At 38.5% G+C, this 25,458-nt stretch overlaps 1 pseudogene; it reads left to right on the top strand.

Moving 5' to 3' along the window:
* The first annotated feature begins 502 nt into the window (after window positions 1–502).
* On the top strand, window positions 503–1,115 carry LOC149233234 (calcium-binding protein PBP1 pseudogene; annotated as a pseudogene).
* The last annotated feature ends 24,343 nt before the right edge of the window (window positions 1,116–25,458 follow it).

Below are 25,458 nucleotides of genomic sequence, written 5' to 3'. Positions count from 1 at the left end.
GAAAAAATCGCCGAAAAGGCTTTCAAAAAGTCGCGTTAAAGACTACGGCATAATTATATAGTCAAATGGAAATGAAATCCGCAACTACTCCCAGTAAACCTATCCTACATGGACAAGTTTTTGGATTTTTTTAATCCCCAATCAATTTTAATTACATAATGGTATGTTCCTATTTGTGGATTTCAAATAAAATAAAGCAAATGGAAGTTTCGCTTTAATGAAACCTAAGAAGCTCATTCTATTTAATTTGTGTTTTTTAAATAAATTTAGAGCATTAATCAGGCAGAGATCTTTTTAATTAAAAGTATTACTTCTTCCTAGGGATAAAAGTTTCAAGTTTGGACGCATCTGAGTTGACTTACTTTACAAATTCAGGGCACGTGGCTGTGTAGGAACTTGGGGCGTGCGTCTGGGCGGCTGTCATTGCGTTCCGGGAAGCTTCCGGGCCTTCCCTCTGCACCTTCTGGGAATATCACCTCAATCTCTTCCTCTATCTTTCAACGCCATAGCTGATTATATACCAACACCTTCATTCCTTTCGCTGCATCCTTTCTTCTTCATCGGAGGTACTGAAATTTTCCATGGCCAAGGAAAGAGGTTTGCATGCCCAACCGACAAAGGGAATGAAGGAGAAACCCACCGTTGGGTTTCAGTTTGAGGACTATCTGCCCGTGATGGCAGAGAAACTGGGGGAGGAGGGATTGATAGAGGAGCTCTGTAATGGCTTCCGTCTCCTGGCAGATCCAGAGAAAGGTCTCATCACCTTCAATAGTCTTAAGAGGAACGCCGCGCTCCTGGGAATGGGAATGGGAATCGATTATATAAATGATGAGGAGCTTCAGGCGATGATCGAGGAAGGTGACTTGGACGGCGATGGAGCCCTCGACGAAAGGGAATTCTGTGTTTTAATGGTCAGATTGAGCCCCTCGTTCCTGGAGGAGGAGGCCCGCAAGGCGGCCATGGATGATTTGCAGAAGTCTGTACAAGAGAAAACCAACGGCTTGGAAAAATGATAGCTTAGCTCTCCTGCACATATAGATTATGTATGAATTCCAAGAGACTTCCCTTTATAGAAATAAAAAAAGTACAGACTCTTTTATTTTGAAATATGTTAATTCCTGTATCTGCTTAAAATGAAAAGTTGTAGTTTTTGGCCTTGCTGATGGTTGATATGAACCAGATGACTTGGCGTTTATCGCAGAAAGCGTTAGATTCCAAACTAATTTTATTTTTCAATTATTTTTTTGTTTCAGATATAAATTTTAATTATATATAAATTTTAAAAATAAAATAATTATTATTTTTCTGTATTTATAAAACCCAAATTCATAATTTATAATAAATCTAAGTAAAATGTAATAAGTTTTAGAAGTGTTATTATTTCGCCAACAGATTAAAAATGTTATAATGTAAAGTGAGTATCATTAAGACACTCTTTGATGTTAAGTTACTAGTTATATTCTTGGACTTTTCTTTTTTACATTATAATATATTTTAAAAAATAATCTTTAATTAAAAAATTGGTGTTTAATTATTATGATATTTTTATAGAATAAAATTATTATTATTATTTTTAATTGCTTAAGACTTCTTATTTCAATTTAATGTGGATGAGGATATGTTGACTTTTTATTTTTAATTTTTACTTCACGGTCTATATTGTGGTCTATATTGATCAGGGAATATGGTCAACATATGCTTAGATTATAAGGGGGTTGCATTGACTTTTAATAAATTTAAAAATTTATATTTGTGCCACATAGCTAGTTCCCTGCCCACCAATTTTCTAGGGATTTGAGTTTATTCCAATTTTAATATGTTCATTGCTAATTACATGGGGAAATTAATATATAAATACATTTTATTCAACAAAGTGGTCCATTTTACAATAAGATGTGTAATTCTTTTTTTCTCTCAAGTTAAAATTGACCCATAATCTTTTTATACATGGTTAATAAGGTAAACATGTGTATTGGTAAGACATTCTTCCTGTTGCATAGTTTTTTTTGTTATATTTATGAAATCTTATGTTATATTAACCACATTAATATTTTTAATATGATTGTACTAATTATGATATTGTTGATAGATTATTGTTTATTTAGAGATTTTATCCAATTCTTATATGTTTCATATTAAATCTGTTTCAATAAACATTTATTATATGTTATTACAAAAAAATTATATTACCATATCTCTATTTTAGAAATTATTTTTATTATTATAATTTTTCAATATTAAGTTCTCTTCTATTTTCTTGCTTCAATAATGTTGTGTTTTTCCATATGCTTTTTCGAGTAGGATGGTATGGGATTATGTTTTAAAAATAAGTAAAACCTTTTTTAGAAGTCAAAAATTTACTTGGAAACAAAAAAAACAACAGAATAAAGTTAGGTTTATTGTAATTTTTCATTTGGGAAACGACACGAGATACATAATTTGAGTGAGTATCAAAAAGTATGTGTTAAAATAAAAGTGTTTGACCCAAAAAACGAATTGAAGAGTTATGCATCTAGGGTTGTGAATGCTCTGAACAAATAGAGATAAAGAAAAATATTACAACAATAATTATTATAGAAATTTATTTCCATTTGGATTTATCAAATTCAGAGTGGGATGTACCTGCGGTCTTGGCCTCCCCACCTTCTCCTGTGGGAGCCTTCCGACTCATTAGATACCTGTGAAAGCATAAAGCCGGCATAGGGGTAATCCCTCCCATTCAGGCCTTTTGATTTATTCCCCTCAAAGCGCAGGTGTTATCATACTAAGGGCAAGGAAATTGGCTATTGGCAGGCATAGAAGTAAGGATCGTGGCAGGGTTCCTTTTGAAATACCCTTCTGACCCAATCAGTGTGGGAGTGACTGTGTAGGCTTTCAATTACTCAATACCCTTAGCTTCTTTTATTGACTTATAAGGAAGGAGGGCAAGGCCTTACTTACTGACCTTCTTTTCTTTCTTGCACAGGTAGAGCGAGGCGTAACCTTACCCCGAGAGGGTGGCTCGCTACGCTCAATAAACATTTCCATGGCTGGTGCCATGGTTGTTGCTTGCATAGGGCTAGCTGTCAACACTTCTTCTGTCGGTGGGGGCCGCCTTTGGGGGTTTGAGGGTGCTCCCTCCCCCTGGCACGGAACTGGGCGGGGGTCAATATTGGTTGGAGGCTTTCCCCCCCGCTTATTGGCTCGGTCATCAATAAACAGCATAAAGACGTTAGGTGCTGAGGGTCATTAGGCATAAATACATAGATAATAATAGATATACTTATCCCTGCGATCCCGATTCTGTTAGGTTTCCTGAAGAACATGGTTAGCATAGTTCTCTTAGTTCCATTAAACGGGTGGTTATCATCCCAACTTGTCCAAGCCGGGAATACCTGCTGTCAATGTTATACTTAATTGATTCATACCAACCCAAAGCTTCAGTTCTATAACTATTAAAGGTACTACCAAGGGAGCAGATAATATTTAGGGGTATGTTAAGGTGAGTTTCCACGTGGTTGATCCTATAATCCAAAGAGTCTATTGTAAGTTGCATCTCATCAAGCATTAGAATAATCTCATCATTTTCCTTATTCCAATCCAATAAATTATATTATATCTAACAATAACTTCGAGTGTCAATATATGTCAACCATGTACATGTACTAGTTGTAGTGCTCACGAGTGTGACCAATATCTGGCATCTAATCAACCGCCTTAGCTAAAACTTTAGTCTTTGTTAAACAATGTCTTTCTTTTGTGATGTCTCATTCCACTTGCATTATTTCTTCCTAAATCAGCTAAGGGGTATGCTCTCAATAATGAAAGGAATAACTCCCAACCCATTGTTGTGCTTGAGAGCCTCCTTTCTCTTTATAATACATTGTCCCTTGTTGACTTCTTGCTTGTTGATAAGGCATGGTGAACCAAAACCATTAGACACACTGCTTTCCCTAGGAGTTGACCAAGAGAGGGTCAAGAGAGTGTTGAGTGTTGCAAATGGGAGAAGAGCCAGGATCCCAATAGCAAACTGGATGATAAATAATTAATTTATCTACAATAACAAGGAGGGGAGGCCCAGGAACCAGGAAAGAGGCTAGAGTATGGGGGATCAAGGGAGAAGCCACAATGGAGATGGTATACCCAACTAGAGCTACATGATAGGAACCATGAAGAGAGAGAAATCTAGAATTCTTGAGCTCCTATCTTCTGCCAGCTAAGTCAGGGCACTGTTAAAGTGAGAAAGACTTGTAAAGGCATCGATGAGCTAGGATAGAAGCCAAGGAAAACCCCAAAAAATGAGGGATTTAAATAGAAAGAGCCAGAAATTTTGAGAATATGAACCAACCATTTAGGATTGAACAAGGAAATCATGTTGCATGATTTTGTCTTCAAATCATTCATAATCATCATGGGAAGCAAATCCTCATGCTAGTTTATGGTACTAAGCATCATGATGGAATACTCTAACTAGAAAGGATGGTGGCCCATGGGGGGGCTAGATTGGAGTGGGTCGAGAAACAACTTAGTACCAACCAACCTTTAAGATTGTAGATTGTTGAGACAAACCATGATTTTTTTCATTAAAATTGTATGTGATTGCACTACATAACTTGTCATCAAACATTAACGTATATCACCTGCAATGTGAAGGTGAATGCCAACATAAGTTTTAAAGGGGGACGCATGCCACCTCCTCACCCTTTAAAGCTTAGTAGGACAACAACAATGCAAGCCTCCACTTGTCACCATTAGACATCCCATCTAGGGGCATAGGAGTAAAACTTGAATCATATCACCGTTATCATTTTTTATAAGAGTTTGTATTTCAATGTTATTCTTATTATTTTTCTTTATGATTTTACAAATAAGATAACATAAGAGAGTTTAAAAAAAGGGAGTAACTTAAATCATATGTACTTTGTTTGTCCATTTTTATAAGAATTTATATTGTTGATCTAATATATCTCAATTTTAAATATTTTATGTTATTGTGAAGTAAATTTCTTAAGATTAATCGTGGATGCTAATGTTAGGTAGAAAAAATATCATCTTGCGGAAAAGACAGGATCTCCCTAGATTTAATGGCCGAATCTAGTAACAAACGAACAAACTAGTAAATCATCCCCGAGGTTCATTCCTATGGAATCATAAGCAAGAGTACCGGAATATGAAATCCATACCTTTGTAATGAAATTCCTGATAAGGACCTCGCTATGGTTTGATGCATATTTATAATGCTCATAATCCAGACTTGCAAACACAATAATAATAAAGGATCAAAGTGTTATAGACATTTATGGGCACTGCAACCCCAATCATACATGTCCATAAACCAAGGGCTCCTAAGCCCCTAAAAGTGTTGCTTCACATCCTAAAAGAACAAAGTCGACTGATTACATCATCTCCCAGAAGTTCTCCACAGAAAACTGCTCAGAACTAGTCAAAGCTAGACCATACAGACTGCCCAGTGCAGAGGGTGCGATACATCTCACCTGCCCAGTGTAAAAGGTGCGATGCATACTGGAAAGCCCTTCTGTAGGGTGCGATGGGTGAGAGTAGACAAATGGCAGAGACAGTTTGCAAGGTGGATCGTCATGGAATCTTCCAGAAACTTCTCCTGTGACACTTGCCTCTCTGAATTCGCCCAGAGATGAGTAAGAGATCATAAATCTCCAAGTGGAATCAAGAACTATCAGAGAGAGGACACTAATCACAATCCCAGAAGCTGACTCACCCCCTGCAATCATCTATATATGGATCCCTCATCCCATAGATCCAGAGGCTGGAATTTTGTATCTTGTAAGGAGGTGTTGTTGGTTTCTTGGTGAAATATCATAGTGCTGGGTGATCTAAGCTTTTCATGAGGTGAAGAAGGGCTTTCATGCTGGGAGGATGACGCTAGGTCAGGACAATTGGTTGTAATCCTCTTTGTTGTTCTTGATATTAATAAAGCTATTCAAGTTTTCCTCCACATTCTTGTATGTTTGATGATATATGCATTTGTGTGGTCAATATATATCTGGTCCTATATTGTTTATGATTGTAGATCTCTGTTCTTCGATAGTATTATGCTGCTTTGATTCCACAGGTTCTCTTTGAAGCTGGGTAAACAAAGGCAAAGCGGCAAGGATTTGTCAGAAGGGAGAGGAACCAAGCAAGGAACCAACCACAAGACTGAGGTTGGTGGTTTTTGTTCCCCTCTTATCTACTTCTCATAAAGGAAAGCAGAAGTAGTTTTAGTTTGTTTGTTTCTAAGATAGCTACCAGTCTTAGTGGGACTAGCAGCTCTGAGTGGACACTAGATTTCCCGATAAAAAAATGGCGACTCTGCTGGGGAGCGAATAGATTGTTTGCTTGTCTATATTTGTTTGTTTTATAAACTTACAGATGGAGCCTGAAGTCAAGCCAGCTAGCCTTCGAACTGCATTTGCTATGTAAGTGCAAAGTAGATCAATGTTGCTTTAGTATATCTCCAAGTTTTGTTTATAAACTAAACAATCGATTTGAAAACCTTCTAATTTCCCTAGTGGTGGCTCTAGTAACCTCATTAGATCAACCCCTGTGATTCATATTTGTTGAACATCACTTGCTTGGCCTAAATCCCTGAACTGAGCTGCAAACTATGACCCGGAACCTAGTTGAAGTCTCATCCCTGGACCATCGCACCTTCTCCTCTTGGGAATCTGGATGCATCACACCTCTCGTGTGCAGTAGGTGCGCTGCATCGCACCTTCCCTGTGTTGCAGGTGCGCTGATCAGACAAGACCTCTTCTGCTCTCAGATTTTAGTTTCTGTGTTCACTCTCTTCTTCTTTATTCAGGAGTTTTGTTGTCTGTGATTAGTATACCACTGTAGAAACTCCCTTCTTTTGCATGATTCCGCCTCCATTTTCCAAAGAATTGTGAATGTTTTTATGTATTGTGCGCTATTTTCAGTTCTCTTTTACAAAGAAGTAGCATAATCAAACTGTCGTCTTTTGATTTGAAAGTGTCGCAAGTGTCGTTTTCAGTCAAAGAAAAGAATTCTATTGTTCTTGATGATTGATTATACAGTTACTCTTGTATTTGATTTGAATTAGTAGTTTTTCAAGTGTCGAAAGCAGTTTTCAATTCAAAATAGCAAAGTGTCGTCATTATCTTCCTTTCGTTTTTGAAGAGAAATTTGTTAGTACTGTCGCTTTGAAAAGATAATTCAGATTTGTACTTGGCATTCTTCTTGTCATTCACACATTAAGAAAGCTGAAAACAAATACATGCATGTGCATTTGCATTTAGACTGCTTGTTGGTTTGATTTAGGACAGTGCATCTAGTGTGTGCTCTCTGCTCTATGTTGAAAGAATATCATCTCTCTTTCTTTAGTAGCTAGGATTTTCATTGCAAAAAGAAGATTAAATGATTGTTTATCATCTTAGATTGCATTTTAGGAATTGTATATCTACATCACGCGGTGAACCTAAAAGGAAAATTTCTTAAGAAAGATCAACTGTAAAATAAATTCAACGAGCATAAAAACGCTTTGGAACCTAATGCACAACATCTAGAAGTCTATGCTAGAGACGTATTTCGGTTTCGTAAAGCCTGGTAACTATCGCTTTCACTGTTGGTTGGGTGATTCCTCCTCTTTGAGACGACAAGTGCCAGTATGGACTTGTGCTCCCATGTACCGTCGAGTATATATTAGGAGACCACAATAGGCTATATCATTTACCCATAGGAAGCCGTGTCTGCCGCCCTATCGATCGTAATGCACTGAACACAGAATTCGGGAAGATTGACTGTCGTACCGTAAAAAGTATTCTGTAGTTTTACAATTGGTTTGGTAATCCTTCTGTCTAGATTTCCAGAGTAGTCTCTTTCATTCCTTTTCAGACTCCTTAAAGGAAAATGTCCATCTGAGCACTTGTCACTTCAGGCTCATTAAAAATCGAAGGCGACTAGAGTCATCTTTTGTTTTTTATCGACTCTTAAGAATTGAAAAAACAAGTTGTTTCAAAGCATCTAAAATTTAATTTAATCGGAATAATATCACCATTCCTGTGTTGGTCTTAGGTTGAGAAAAATGGAGTCCACCAACCAAGGATTTCCCCTTGGAGGAAATCCTAGTCCTTTCTCCTCTTGGGGAGATGTTGGTGCACCGCATATGGCCACATTGTCACTTCCAAGATTGACGATTGGCTTGCCAATATGGCTCTTCTCGACCTCCATCGTTCAGAACACCATAATTCCTGAACAATTGAGTCGACAAATAGATGATACTAAAGTTACCCCCCCAACCTTCTACTTCATCCGATTCTCCCTCTCCTCCTTCCTCTTCGCTTGATGAAGCTGGTAAAGCCAAAAATCAAGTAACTAAGAAGGAGAAGAAGGGGAAGGAGAAGAAAGAGAGGAAGAAGAAGGAGCCAAAGATGAAAAGGGGTAATCGGGCATCGTCTAGTGAAAATCCACACACTGCACCATCCAAGCCTAAATCTCCATGTGTCATTTTCGAAGGAGACCATTATCATCGAGATTGTCCTTGCATGTCTCGGATCTTAAGGGACTGGTCTCCTCGTTTGCACAATCTGGTGTCATCAACCTCTAAAGATCATGTTGAAAGTACACCATCAACTAGTGAAAGCGAAGAATTTGGACAGAAAAGGAAATGTAAATTTCCTTGTAAACTGTGTGAAGGCGATCACGTCGTCCACTGCTGTCCCTTCCTAGACGAAGCTAAAAGAGTCTTGGATAACCGTCCTGCTTCACTGCTACGACTTCCTCCTGGATACAAGAAACTCTTGCCGAGTCCATCGCTAGTTGAAAATCTGACTGACATGCCATTGTGGTTGGTCGAAGCATCTGTCGTTGAAGATAAACCTGCTAAATCCATACCAGACAAAAGTCAAAAGGTTGAGAAGGCAATCGACCCGGTCTTGTCTTCAGAAGGTCCATCTTCAGATGATACAATCACCAAAGAGAATGAGAACGACACCGTTCAAATTCTTTTCGTAAGCACAGATTCCGATGAACATGGGTGAAATCTACCCGTTCCTTTACCGCAGGAAGGAAGTTCGTCAGAGTCATATCCGGCCATCTATTCGGTCCCACCTCCAAGCAACCTAGTCATTTCCTTCGATTGGAATCTACTAGGCAGACCCCGTTTACCGGCTAATGTACCATTCCAAATCATTGTACAAGCTTACAAAATGATCATGGTCGGTACCATCATAGATGAAGGGGCTTATGTGAGTATCCTTTCCTCAACTGCTTGGGAAGCGCTTGGTTCACCATCGCTTCTGCCTGAGATGAGAAATCTAACAGGCTTCGACAAAGGAACTAGTCGACCGTTAGGGATCCTTCCCAATGTGCCCATAACGTTGAGAAGGAAAACCATTTATATAAACGTAATGGTAGTCCAAGGACCTCTAGATTATAATCTACTCCTTGGACGCGACTATATTTATAGCATGGGAGCCATTGTCTCCTCACTCTTTAGAGTAATGTGTTTTCCGCATGAAGGCCGAGTGGTCCAGCTCGTAGACCAGCTTTCGTTTCCCAGCTCACACATAGCTAATAGTCAAATGCCATCCCTAAATGGTCTTTTCATGCAAGGAATGTCTCATCAATTTCCAGTCCGTCCACCTGAAGAGCACGAGTGATTCGGGAGGACATGACTGAAACCCAGGGGGCATGCACCCTGGTCTGTTTCGACAGGAAAACCTTGGGCATAGGGTAGGTTTCCACGGAGGATATATGACTAGTCTGACACACCCGTCCGTTTAGGAAAATGGGATTAGACTGGAATAAGATTCCCTCGTCAAAGTTATGTGAGTGGAGGCGACCGCGCCACTCACCTTTGTCTATTTTGATAGACATCGCCAAGGAAGTGTTTTGTCTGCAACACAGATGGAGCAATCTCGCATATGCGAGAGCTTTCATATGGTAACCTAGAAACTCTACTTCGCTATGCCTGGGGGCATGCAAACCTTTTTGCCTGAAAGTAAAGAGCGACCATTTATTTTCTTAGTTTGTAGTTTCTCAACCCTTTAAACTCGTAGGATTGGTCATTCCTAGCTTCCATAATGAAAGGATCCGGAGCAAAGTTTCGAATGGTGCAAGCTCCCTAAAAATTGAACCTATCGATGAGACATCCTTATTATACGACTGGCACGAGCAGTTTTTATGCGAAGTTCAAGCTCATTAAAAATTAAACCTTAGCAATGAGCAAATGTTTCCCCCAGAGTTTAAGCTCATTAAAAAATGAACCAATCCCCGGTAAATAACCATTGTGAATGCATTATCATCAGCTTTTGAGCCCTGGTCGTGTTCTTACCATCACCTCCACTCTGTTTTAGCTGATCATTCACCTCCATTTGATTGTTTACCCCTTTTGAGGAACAGCTGCGAAGAGTGATCCTATTAGCCATCCTTGTGACACTACCGTGATTGGAAAATTCCAAACCCTACTTGGAATCAACTGCTACCTAAAATTATCACTCGTTCCTCAAAAGACGAGTCTCCTTTAAGCTCTTTTCATCTGACTCGTAAAATATGAAAATATTGACGAGAAATTGGCCTCTCCAGCTCATTAAAGCTACCGAAAGTGCTATCCCTCCTCTAGATTTTAATCTTTTTGGACCTAAGGGATTATTACACAAAAATATCGAGCGCTTGTTTTGTTTGGCTCCTTAAAATTATCGAAAATTCATCCCTTTCGTATTATTTTATACTTTTTCGGACTTAAGGGATTATATGATGAAAAAGGATTATTGGAGTTTCCTTTGCACCCCTTTCAGACTCTCTAAAATTGAAAAGGACCGAGTTATCTTTGTCATTAAACTTGTTAAAACCAAATAGCGACAAACTTGTCCATACAGACAAGAACGAGTTTCACTATCGCTAGGCTCATTAAAAAATAGCGACGGGTTTGCCCGAAGGGCAGATTATAGAACAAGCATATGTTATCCTCCTCAAGCTTGATAAAAATAAAGAGGTACTGGTCAACAATGACTGGGGAAAAATTGGGAAGAAAACTTGAAAAAACTTTATTGGTAGCAAGTCGCTCTTGAACATGACACTTTCACTCCACATTCGAGTCGGGTTGGGTTATTTCGTTCACCGGTCATATCGCCATTGGTCCATCACACCATCCATATTTGGGGGTAACGCTACCATTCCATGTCAGTGTCGCTGGCATGCTCAAGAGAAGTCGCTCAGAGAATTCACCTGTGTCTCATCTGCTACAATACATTCACGCTCCATTCTTTCATGACCACCACCCTGAACCCTGTACATCAGATCGTTTTCACCTCCAAAAATCATTTACTCCATTCTGTGTCGTAGATGTGGGATTCATTAAGGCCTTCCTAGACATCAGCTCATTATCCAAGAGGCCGACTTAGGAACAACCCTTTCAGTACTTTTAAGCTTGCATTCCTCAATGGCAAGTTTCTCACTTCCAGCGACAGGTTTACATCAATGACCTTCAACTGAAAGATTTTGCGTTGTGTTCGACGGCAAGTCCCTTTTTCACACCACGTGAATTGTACTGTAGTACATTGAGGGTCATCATCATTATCGGTGATTCCTCTCGCGCTTGTTAACAGCTTACATCATTGGCTGGTAATCAGGTGATGTCTTTCCATGTTCGACTCTAGAACATCTTTCACATGGATCAACTTGTACTCCGAGTGAAGATTGGACAAGTTTGAAGACCCTGGATCTAGTTTCATCCATCCGGGCTGCGATATATTCAGGAAAATAAAGACATCAAATGTACATCATTGCTGCACAGATGATCATCCGAATCAAAGGATGATGGCTCTATCAAAATCATCAGTCTGCCACACAGACGGTTGTCTGTCTTATGTACATGGAAATGAATTTAAAAAGCTGAGAATGGGAATGCCGGCCTCAGCTAGATCATGAAAAATATTATGAGGATAATGTATTGTATTGTATCTTATTACAGGTCGCCTTCCAGCTCAAAAAAACTTCGGATCCTCATAATAAAGCATTTCACCCGACATCAAAAGATTAACGACCTCATGCTTTAGGGGGCGACCGTTATAGACATTTTTGGGCACTGCAACCCAATCATACATGTCCATAAACCAAGGGCTCCTAAGCCCCTAAAAGTGTTGCTTCACACCCTAAAAGAACAAGGTCGGCTGATTACATCATCTCCCAGAAGTTCTCCACAGAAAACTGCTCAGAACTGGTCAAAGCTGGACCATACAAACTGCCCAGTGCAAAGGGTGTGATGCATCTCACCTGCCCAGTGTAAAGGGTGCGATACATACGGGAAAGCCCTTCTATAGGGTGTGATGGGCGAGAGTAGACAAATGGCAGAGACAGTTTGCAAGGTGGATCGTCATGGAATCTTCCAGAAACTTCTCCTGTGACACTTGCCTCTCTGAATTTGCCCATGGATGAGTAAGAGATCATCAATCTCCAAGTGGAATCAAGAACTATCAGAGAGAGGACACTAATCAAAATCCCAGAAGCTGACTCACCCCCTTGCAATCATCTATATATGGATCCCTCATCCCAGAGATCCAGAGGCTAGAATTTTGTATCTTGTAAGGAAGTGTTGTTGGTTTCTTGGTGGAATATCATAGTGTTGGGTGATCTAAGCTTTTCATGAGGTGAAGAAGGGCTTTCATGCTGGGAGGATGACGTTGGGTCAGAACAATTGGTTGTAATCCTCTTTGTTGTTCTTGATATTAATAAAGCTATTCAAGTTTTCCTCCACATTCTTGTGTGTTTGATGATATATGCATTTGTGTGGTCAATATATATCTGGTCCTATATTGTTTATGATTGTAGATCTCTGTTCTTCGATAGTATTATGCTGCTTTGATTCCACAGGTGCTCTTTGAAGTTGGGTAAACGAAGGAAAAGCGGCAAGGATCTGTCAGAAGGGAGAGGAACCAAGCAAGGAACCAAGCGCAAGACTGAGGTTGGTGTTTTTTGTTCCCCTCTTATCTACTTCTCATAAAGGAAAGAGAAAGTAGTTTTAGTTTGTTTGTTTATAAGATATCTACCAGTCTTAGTGGGACTAGCAGCTCCGAGTGGACACTAGATTTCCCGATAACACAAAGGCATATGATAGATAAACGAATCAATGAAACCCATACTAGTGATCAAGGAGACTAGTACCTAATATCATTATCAATGGAAAAATGGAAGTAAACACACAATACATCAGCTCCATTGAACAATATAGTGGGAAAGAAACAATCTTTTGTATTATAAATGAATGAAAAGGAGAAATACAACCTTAGCCTTGATGTTGCAAACCTCCTTCCAATAGTCTCCAATCCTCCCTTAAGTGACAAGCTTCCAACCTCAATTTGATAGCATAAGTTTACATTAAAAAAGTCCTCCTTTACCCTCTAGTCTGTGTTGAATTTATAGTCCAAGGAGGAGGTTTGAGATCCTATTCTCAAGGGATGAGATCCATAAAGAGAGGGATTAGGGTTCCACAAAGAGAGGGAGTTTGATCCATGAACCAAGGGATGAGGCCCAAGTAATCAGGGGCTCAAGGCCTTCAGTTAGGAAATATTCCTCCAAAAAATATTCTAGAAATTGATTTTTATTTTTACCTACATTAAGAGGTTGTCACACCTTTCAATGGAGAATAGTACACAGGATTGCACAGGCCATAATGATCATAACTATGTTTGCACAAGTAGTGACTAGGAAAAGTGCGCAAGTGCTTGAAAATAGGTTTTTTAGCAATGTAATATAGTATTCTTGTTATCTTTGGGATTGTTTTGCTTTCAACAATGTAGGGGATTTCTTTGGAACACTTCATCAGATATCAAGAGATTCGGATTGGCAGTCATTTTCTTAATGGTGAAAAAATGACGTGTAACAGATTCCCCCCTAAAGTGCAAAGTCAAAAAATATGTTTGAGGACTGAAGCGCTTTATCATGCAAAAGTTTGGATTAGAGACCAATTGGTTAGAGACCTAAAAGAAAAAAAATCAAGGATTACAATATAATATCTTCATAGAATCATCACTAAGGTAGGAATTCCCATACTCAGAATACAAGTATCTCAAAGAACACATGTGGAAATGTACAAAGATCTATGCCAACAGTAGACACAATATGGACGCAACCATCAAATATGGATCCATATTTACAATCATGAATACTTAAAACTCCACACAACCTGGATGGATGAAACTAGATCCAGGGTCTTGGTCTCCATCTCTATCGATCCATAGTATGAATCTGACCATGCGAGTGAATGTCTCGAAGTCGAACATGGTAGAAACCACCTAATTACTAGTCAATGATGTGAACCGTTAACAGGTGCGAGAGAAACCACCAATAATGACAATGGCTCTCAAGGTACTCTGGTACAATTTATGGAGTGTGAAAAGATTTCTTGAAGTCAAACACTCATAGAATCATCTGATCGAAGGTCAATGACGAGAACCTATCATCGAAAGTGAGAAACTTGCCATTAAGGCATTTAGGCTCCAAGGTACTAAAATAGGTTTCTAGATCAACTTCCTATATAATGAGTTGAAGTCAATAGGAAGCGACCCATTGTGGGAGGGCCTATGACATGAAACTCATGTCAAGTTTTGAAGGAAAAATTTGGAGTGATTAAGGACTGACTCAAGGATGGTCGACATGATTGAAGGCTATGATTTGAAAGGTTATTTTGACTGAGGTTGGATTTCTCTTGAACATATTGACGACAAAACATTTCAACTTGGAAGAATTTGACTAAAAACTAAGACCAAAAAACAATTTGAAGACTTTCAATGAGGTATGATCCACTAAGAGGCAAGTGGATTTCCCAACCCAGACACAAAATGTGATAGGGTGTCATGTTCAAGAGTGACATACTGCCTTTTCACAACACGAATAAATTTTTCTTTCCCGTATTCCCCCACCATTACTGGCAAGTACCTTTTTAATTTTTTTGTAAGCTTGAGGAGGATAACATACGCTTGTCTTGTAAGATAATCCTTGGAACAAGTCCTTCAGAGTATTTTTCACGAACCCTAGGAAGGAGTGGTTCGGTCTCATCATGATTGATGACTCTTGCACTATTTACATTTTACAAGTCTAGCAAAGGGTTAACTTGATGTCATTTTCATATTTAAAGAGTTTGAAAATACACAAAAGAAAACTCATGTAGTTCTTTCAATGTAAAGTTTTAACGAGCCCAGAGAAAGTAAAGCTTGACATTTTTCATATTTAGGGAGTGAGGAAAAAAATTTAAGTAAACTCCAAAATGTCCCTTTTCATAAATTTAGTCTCTCAAGCTCGGAAAAGGGTAAAATAATGTAGGAGAGAACTCTTTTAGCCATGATTGACTAAAGTATACCTTTTTCATAACTAGTCTACTTGGTCCGTAAAAGGGGTAAACTTATACCAAGTAGATGTCCTTTCATTTACTTTTACGAGTTTAAAAGAAATAAGTGTACTCGACAATATTTTCATGTTTTGGGAGTCTGAAAAGATATTAAAGAGAAACTTCTCCTGGAGGATTGAGTAGTATAAAGGGTTGCAACTGGTTCCAGTCATGATGGAACTATTCAAAATATGTATAGGTTAAAATTCTAACTAATAAGGCCGCTCATCACAGCAGTTCCTCAAGAAAGGGAAAAACACCAAGTGAAAGTGAATGATCGACTAAGTAGATGGTGACAAGGGAATGAAAAAACCAAGGTTCATATGGCAGAAAAAGGCTAATAAAAAATGGCAATCATGAGGATAAAGTAAGAGTGGTTTCATTTTTACACAAGCTTGAAACATCGTAAAACTATGCTTGAGAGTGGTGTCATTTTTACACAAGCTTGAAATAGAGAAAAATTATGCTTGAGATAAGTTTGTTTCATTTTTACACAAGCTTGAAACAAAGAGGAAACTGTGCTTGAAATTGGTTTTTTTCATTTTTACACAAGATTAATATAGAGACAATATTGTGCTTGAAATTGGTTTGTTTCATTTTTACACAAGCTTGAAACATACTTGCAGGGGCACATGCCCCCCAAGATTCGTTTGATCTTCCTAAGTAGACCACTGGTTACTAATAGGTGGGTGAAATGAAAGTTCATTTACGAGATCAAGTAAAAGACTCAAGTTAACATTTACGAGATCTAGTCAAAGACTCAAATTGGAAGGGGGTCTGTTTCATTTTTTAATGAGCTTGACACAGGAAAAGGACTATGCTCATGGAACCTTGTTTCATTTTTTAATGAGATTGACACAAGGAAACAAACTCTTCTCATGGTGACCTGTTTCGTTTTTTTAACAAGGTTGACACAGTAAAGGACCATCCTCATAGGGACTTGTTTCATTTTTTAATGAGGTTGACACAGTAAAATAAACCATCCTCATAGGGACCTGTTTCATTTTTTAACAAGCTTGACACAGGAGAAGAACTATTCTCATGGAACCTTATTTCATTGCTTTTAAGATGATAATGCTCTAGAAGGAATACATGGTGAGGAATGCACCTTGATCATGGCTTCCAAGAGGTCTTGATCAGAAGAAAGAATAGTTCTCTAGAAGGAACACATGTCAAGGGACTCAATAGGGATAAGAAAATAAGTTTCAAATGTCCCCATTGAAGGGTTCACCATGTCACCTACCGGATATAAGTAAAAAGAAGACGAGAATACAGTGATAGGCTCATTTCTATCAGTAAGAGAATGCATGGTACTAGTTTCCACATAATTAACCCGTGGTGGGGTAGATACCATTTCCATATAAGGAACATTCAAGGATGTTGGATGGTTGGCATTCATATCAAGGGAACCAAATGAAAGTTGGTTAATAGTCACAATGTTTCCATTATGAGGGAAAGAGATCACATGAAAGAGTGTGGACACAACAACTTCCATGGCATAGACATAGTCTCGCCCAAGGAGAAAATTGAAATCCAAGGGACCTTCGACTACCATAAGATCAATATAGACAAGTTTTCCTTCTAGAGTAATGGGTAACTTAGGAAGGATCCCTAAAGGTTTGTTGATGGTTCTGTTAAAAGCCAAAATATTTTGTGTAACAAACTCAAGCTAAGGGGAACCCAAAGCTTGCCAAGCGGTTGAGGATAAAATACTAACATAATCACCTTCATCTAAAATAGTGCGACACATGTTATTATCACAAGCCTTCACAATGATTTTGAAAGGGATGTGAAAAGGGAGATGAGGTTCATCAATATATTCCAATCAAAGGAAATGACCTCAGTACTTGGAGCGGATTATCTGGAAACAAGTGAAATGCCCCCTGTGCAGTGGAATTTGAAGTAACAAAAAGAACCTTAGTGATATTTATTTCACTCTCTAAGGGGAGAGTGGGGTCAATGAATTTTGGACTCAATTCGACCACTTGATCAACAAATGGTTCATAAACCTGAGTGATATGTTTTTCACTCTCCAACGGAAGAGTGGGATTGACTGTACTTGGAATTATATTAATGACTTCGTCAACTGATGGTAGGTTGGGAGAAAGCTTACGTTAAGTAGTTGGAAGTTGTTTTTGAGAAACAGTAAGGTTTTACAACAATTTTGAGGCTTCATACATGTAAAGGAAAAGGTGAGTTTGATGACTTCCTTTGCATAACCTACAAGAAACCTAACTTTACCCTTTTTCCCTGGAATCTTAGAATCACTGGTTGACGAATCAACAATAAGTTGATGAGAACCCTTAGACCATTGTTTCGAGACCTTGGGAATAACATGACAATTGATAAGGAAGTGGTCACCATTACAAAGCTTGCAAGGGTATTTGGGCTTACGATCCATGTTGGAGGTTCCCTCAACATTATCACCCACCATAACCATGGTTGGTTGATTTAGTCCTTAGTTGATTATCCCCACTGGAGTCTCCAATTTGTTAGGCGGAAAAAATAATTTCTTGTGGACAAGACATGATCTCCCTAGATTCAATGGTTAAACCTAGTAACAAACAAACAAACTAGTAAAGCTTCCCCTAGGTTCATTCCTATTGAACCATAAGCAAGAGTACTAGTATATGAAATCCATACCTTTCTAATGAAATGTTTTATGAAGATCCTCGCTATGGTTTGATGCAACTTTCCAACGCTCATAATCCAAACCTGTAGACACAATAACAACAAAGGATAAAACGAATATGATAGATAAATGACTCAATAAAATCCATACTAGTGATCAAGGAGACTAGTACCTAATATCATTATCAATGGAAAATTGGTAGTAAACACACACTACATTAGCTCCATTGAACCATATAGTGGGAAAAAAATACTCTTTTGTATTATAAATGAATGAAAAGGAGAAATACAACCTTAGCCCTAATTTTCCAAACCTCCTTCCAATAGTCTCCATGTGGTTAAATAAAATTATAAGTGCGAACACGAACTAATTCCTCTAGCTCGACAATGGGTCTAGCCACAAAAGATAGATTCTATGGAATATTTCCTTAGGTTATAGTCAATCAAGAGGGCCTACCTCTTGGTCACTTATCTTGCTTGATGATGTCCTCACTTGCTCGCTCCAACAATATCTCGCTTCCTTCTTCAAGCTCCTAAAACAAGTAAATAACAACAACACACAAACATAGTAATAAACAAATTGCAATTCAACCTACTTAACAACTCAAGAAACATTAAGCCATGAATATGTAATATTACAAAACATGTAGGAAATCAATCAATAGTTGCATATATTAATATCAAAGGGATATTATAACCATTTGTCTTGACGTTGCAGTCTTCCTCTGATAAGACCAGGTTCCCACACTCTTCTGCTAGCATTCCATGATGGCTTCAAACAACAATAGTTTTAAAGCTCTTCCCTTTAGGTTTCACTCCAAACCAAAACACACTTCTCCCTCACACAACTAGATAGCTACAACTAGTAATAGCTTGCTTGTCTACTCCAAAATAGCATCAAAACTTTGCAACTATAACACTCACACTCAACCAAAACTATCAACTGTGACTAGTTTGTGCTTGGGAAGAAGGGAGGTTTATATAGGAAATATGGATGGGAGATGGATCCTATTCTCATAGGAGAAGGACTTATCCCTTGAGGTAGTTCCATCATTATAGGGGAAAGGAGCTCAAACTGTCATCCTCTATCCCATCTGGCCAAACCATTTACCAGACTTCCGTTATAGAGCTTCTAGAGCTGGATGCTTCATCTCTAATTTAAAAGACTTTCCATAAAAGGACCGGCATGATTGGAACACAACTTAATCGCTTCGGTCGGTGTGAGGAGTAGTGCTAATCTCTGCACAGCGGCACGGGGGAGACAAAGGTCATTAGCATCGTTCTTGTAAATTGGGAAAAACACAAGTTTCACAGGAAATGGTGCAAAAGGGAATTAATCTACTCATGAATAGGGACACAATGGGAGTTTCTTCATGAAGACAAAGCATGTGGGGTTCACTGTAAAGGTCCTCTAGGATCAAGGAACGGGGAGTACAGGGACAATGACAAAATAATGTGTAACAGATGCCCCCTAAAGCGTGAAGGTCAAACTGGAGTGAGGGATGAAATTCTTTATAAATCAATGCAGGGAATCGTAGTTTGCCATCGGAAAACCTGCAAGAAACTACAGATACATATACACAAACTGAGATCTTTGTCAAATGATACATGAATCATGGCATGGGCGTAGCCATCCAGAGAATGATCATGTAAATAGATCCAGGTATGGGTGCAACCATCCGTTAAGGGGGATCATAATGAAACCAAGGTATGGTCACAACCATCCAATAATGAGAAGGATTACATATGATAACTCATGGTCTGGTCATAACCAACCATCTGATAGAGACATGCATATCATCATAACCATGTCACACCACTTCACAACCTAGACTTTTTGTAATCTGATTCCAGGGTCTTGCGCTCCAACACGACCCGATCAAAGTAAAGATCCTAGCATGTGAATGGGCGCGTTGACATTGAACATGCTAGAAAGTCACTTGATTACTAGTCAATGATGTAATCTGTTAACAAGCGTGAGAGAAACCACCAATAATGACAATGGTCCTCAAGGTACTATCAACACATTCACGAAATGTTAATACAAGAACTGAAGTCGAACACCTATGAAATCACTCGATCGAAAGCCAATGATGTGAACTTGTAGTCGAATGCGAAGAACTTGCCATTAGGGCATGAAAGCTCGAAGGTACCGGAAGGGAGTCTCTCATTCAACTTCCTAGATAATGAGCTGAAGTCGACAAAAAGCGACCATGTCAAAGGAGGTTCGTAATGAATCCCACATCATCGACGCAAGATGAGAGGATGCAAAATGATTTTGGATGATACAGAGAATAAGAGGTAAGTGTAACTGCAGAAGGACAACTCTTGAACATATCAGCGACACAACTAGAAGTTTGGAATCTTTTGGATCCATCGAATCAATAGTCATGATGATGTGGCATAGATCAAATGGAAGGAAAAATGAAAGGCCCAAACCCAAGAAGGTCAACGATGCAAAGGAGGATGTCGCAACCTGACACGAAGCAAACAGTGTCATGTTCAAGAGTGAGTTGCCGACATGACTGATAGATTTCCAAATTTCCCCCCACCATTTCTGGCAAGTACCCCAATTATTTTTTAATCACAAGCTTGAAGAGGATAACATATGCTTGCACTGTAAGTTCATCCTTCAGACGAATCCAACCTAGTAAGTTTAACGAGCCCTAGGAAGGAGAAGCTCATGTTTGTCATGATGATGAATCCGATGTCGTTTAATAATTTAACGAGTCTGACAAAGGTGTAACCAGGTATCTTTTTCATGTTTAGAGAGTTTGAAAAAGACACATAAAAGAAAACTCCACATGATCCATTTTCATACATTTGTGTCTCTCAAGCCCGAAAAGGTAGAAAACAATACTTGAGAGAATCGCTTGACCATTTCAATCAAGGAGTACCCTTTTCATAAATATTGCCTCCTAGCCCGAAAAGGGGTAAACTTATACTAGGTGCATGACGTTTCCCATCCATTAACGAGTTTGAAACGACAAGGGCTCAGCCATCTTTTCACTTTTAAAGGGTCGGAAAAGAGCTGAAAGTGGACACCCCATTTTTATTCTCTTTAACGAATCAAAAAGGGAAAAAAAAATACTTGGCAATCTTTTCATATGAGTTTAATGAGTCAAGAAAAGAGCTGAAACATAACTCATCTTGGAGGAACTAGTGGTATAAATGGTAGCAACTAGTTCCAGTAATGGTAGAACTGCTCAAAAGATGTAATGGTCAAGAGGCTGGCTAACAAAACCACTCATCACTGCGGTCCCTTAGGAAAGGAAAAAAAACCAAGTGAAAGCATATGATCAGCCAAAGAGATGGTGGTGATGTAATGAAACAACCAAGGCTCTTCTAGTATAAATCAACTAATAAAAACAGCAATCACGAGATGTAAACTGGGCATGGGTTCATTTTTACACAAGCTTGAAACATGGAGAAATCTACTTGGATTCGGTTTCATGTTTACACAAGCTTGAAACGAAAAACTATGCTTGCTATAAGTTTGCATGACCCTAACATAATGACTCAATCGAGGTACATGCCCCCCAAGCCTCATTTCAGTCAACTAGGTAAATGGAATGAAGGTTCACTTTTGAGATCTTGGAAAGACTCGACTGGGATTTTACGAGATCTTAATAAAAGACTCGATTTGCAAAAGGGAGATGTTTCATTTTTTAATGAGGTTGATACAGGAACAAATTATCCTTAGACATCTTGACTCATTTTTTAACGAGATTTCCGCAAGACAAGGAACTATGCTCATCCCTTGTTTCATTTTTTAACAAGGTTGACACAAGACCAGGAACTATCCTCATGACTCCTTGATTCATTTTTTAATGAGGTTGAAACAAGACCAGGAACTATCCTCATACATCTGCTCATGAACCATACAAGAACATGGCTCCCAAGAGGTCTTCACTAGATGGAAGAACCACGCTCCAGGAGGAATACATGTCATTTGGTACCATAGACAGATCAGGTTCCAATGCCCCCAGTACATAATGTACTATACCATCTGTGTGATCATCAACAGATGTGGAGATAGAATGTGTAGCCACATAATTGACCTGTGGCGAGGAAGGTACTTCTTGCAAACAAGAGCTAATAGGGGATGATGGTTGCAAAGGAGGCACCTGGTGACCAATGAACGATAGTTGATCAATAGTCACAATTCTCCCTTCGTGCGGAAAAAAAACCACACGAAAAAGCGAAGAAACAAGAGCTCCCATGACATAAACATAGTCGCGTCCAAGGAGAAGATTGAAATCTAATGGATCTTGGACTACCATCACGTCTATATAGACGATCTTTCCTCCCAAAGTAATATGGAACTTCAGAAGGATCCCTAAAGGTTGACTGGTTCCTCCATTGAAAGCCAACATATTTTGGGTGATAGGCATAAGCTGTGGGGAAACTAAAGCTTGCCAAGTAGTAGAAGACATGATGCTAACAGACATGCCTTCATCTAATATAGTACCAAGTACTACCATATTATAGGCTTGTACTGTGATCTGGAAAGGCACATAAGATTATAGGTGGAAAACAGTTAATGGACCCCAATCGAAAGAGACGACATAATTACTTCGTGGGGGTATCATATGATTTCCCCCATGCTGTACAAGAATAGGGGAGGACTCTCCAGGGAAAATTTTAAGAACCCCCCCTAAATTTATAAATATAATAAATGGGCGAATCTCCATGGTATATAGGAAAAATGGAAGGCAATTTTATCAATAATATAATATGTATATATAATTTTTTGGTGAATCTCTCACCAGGCATGGCGAATATTTTACTCAATTATAAAATCTTGTAAGATCTTGGCGAGTCTTTCACTAAATAATAAAACTTTGTAAAGTCCTGGTGAATCTTAGCATAGGCTACATGCTGGTTTAATTCCCCCATTTAAATAGGCTACATTCCAGGTGAATACCACGGGTCAATACCATGTGCCATTTTGGTGAATACCATGGGTCAATACCATGTGCCATTTTTATTTTTATTAATTCTAATATTAGGGTTAATAATGGGTTTTTGCATGGTATTAATAACAATCTAGTCCATGGTATTTGTCCCATAGTATTTTGGCCATAGGTTTCACCTAAATATAACCCATTTTTTGAGTGTTCGTAAATATAAGGTGACTTATGGAGTAAATATAAAAAAATGTTTTATTTGTTTACCATACCTCTCGTTTATTTATATTTTTATTAATTTACCATACTTCTTTTACAAATATGGTATTTGGCCCATAGGGTTCACTTAAATAAAACCTCTTTCTTGAGCCTTCATAAATAGAACGAGGGTTATGGACTAAATATAAAAAGAGGTTTTATTTATTTACGATACGTCTAGTTTATTTATATTTTTATTTATTTACCATACCTTTTGAGTAAGTATAAAAAGACGTTTTATTTATTTACCATACCTCCACTTTACTTATATTTTTATTTGTTTACACCCTTACATGTATATAAGGTGACTTATGGAGTAAATATAAAAAATGTTTTATTTATTTACCATACCTCTCATTTATTTACATTTTTATCAATTTACCATACCTCTTTTATAAATATGGTATTTGGCCCATAGGATTCACTTAAATAAAACATATTCTTGAAAATGGGCGAATGGATTCACTTAAATAAAACCTATTCTTGAAAATGGGCGAATGGAAGGTTGTAAGTCCTAATTTCAAGGGCTAAATTTACCTTTTTTACCCTCTCCCTTAAAATAAGGTGGGCTATTTGAGGTGATTTGTAAAAATGTACTATAATACAAAATATTCGCCCACTAAAAATTTAAAACCCCTTAATTTCGCCAAAGGGCAAATATTCGCCCTTAAAATTATCCTTGGGACTCTCCTGAGCAACTGGGATGGGATTTTCACTCTTCAATTCATGAGAATCTGAGGAGATGAGAAGAACATGAGCAGTATGATCATCACTGCTCTCTTCGGGAACAGAGTGAAAAACTGAAGGTAGATCCAAGTCGACACTCTTTTTTACCAATGGTTGGTCAGGAATAGACACAAGAGAGTCTTGCTCAGGAAGAGCAGGATGGGAAAGAGATGAATCCAAGTCAATCTATTTATCAAATACGAGGGGGTTAGAAGAAAGCCTTTGATAACCAACAAGAAGTTGGGGTTGAGGAGCTGTAAGGTTTTCCAAAACTTTGGAAGCTTTATCCATAAGAGGAAAAAGGTGAAAAAGATGCTCTCCTTCACATAGCCTACAGGGGAATCTAATCTTTCCCTTCTTCTTACCATCACTAGTAACCTCAACATGATCTCTAGAGGTCGATAGCGATGGTTGGTTCAGGTTTTGAGACCATACCTCTAAGACTCTAGGAATTCCAGGATAATCTCGAAGGATATGGTCACCCTTACACAACTTTCAAGGGAATTTTACCTTCTACGAAGGATCAAAAGGTTTTTCGACAGGGAGTGCATTTTGAAATAGCTACACGGTTGGCCTCTCGCTTATTTGACTTTTTCTTCTTCGTCCTCTTCTTCTTCTTCTTAGCCTCCTGGTTACTGGATTTCAAAATTTCACCAAGCAAAGTAGAAGAAGAGGGTGAAGATATGGGGGAAGAAGGCGAGGGGTTAACCTTAGAATCATCGTGACGTGATTCGAATGAAGGAGACGGCGGGGCAGGAGTTAGGACACTCAAGACCACAGAGGTCGAAAATAACCAGACAGTTAAACCAATCATTAACCCGGGGAGGGACAACGTTGCCATATAAGGAGATTTAGCATTTCCAAAAGAAGGAAAAGGAACAGGATTCCCATTGGAGGGGAATCCTTGACTAGTAGACTCTAGTAATGTTTCCATTTTAATAGAATTTTAAAGAAACACTAAGGAAGATAACTTTAACCAGGAATATTTCGTGGTTAGTTAATTTTAAGACACTCAAACAAAACTTTGCCTTTTCATATTTTAAGAGTCGAGAAAAGGACAAAACGTGACTCTATCACTTTCGATTGGAAACGAGCTCGAAAGGACAAGCGCTCGAATGACCTTTTAATTTTAGTGAGTCAAAAATATCAAATGACTATTCAGGGTACTATAGGCATGAAGGATTACCATGTAACTGTGAACTACAGAATACTTCCCGGCGAACCAAGAAGTATGGGTAAGCAATCTCACCGAATGTTGTGTTCCATGTATCACGTTTACAAGGCAGAAGACTCTGCTTCCAATGGATAAAGGATCACAAACCTAGTGTGGTATCCCTTTATATACATGAAGGTACGGGGAGCACAAGTTCGTACTAACGTTGCCTAGTGCCAGAGTGAATGACAGCTGCTAGGTTTAAATATGCCAGAACATGTCTCTAGCCTAGACCACTTTGTGAGCGTTAAGTTTCAATGCTTCCTTAGGTTAATTCGATAAATTTTAACAGTTGATCTTGAATTAGGTTTCAATTACAAGGCCCTACCACTGTCATCTGACAAAACTCCTACATGCAGCTATATGAGAAAAGAGATCTT

Source organism: Pinus tabuliformis, chromosome J (genome assembly GCF_031772625.1).
Source record: "Pinus tabuliformis cultivar Carrire ecotype Pingquan chromosome J, CPIR1, whole genome shotgun sequence".
NCBI classification, from domain to species: Eukaryota; Viridiplantae; Streptophyta; class Pinopsida; order Pinales; family Pinaceae; genus Pinus; species Pinus tabuliformis.
The sequence above is the reverse complement of the archived record's forward strand: the minus strand, read 5'-3'. Positions and strand labels throughout refer to the sequence as shown.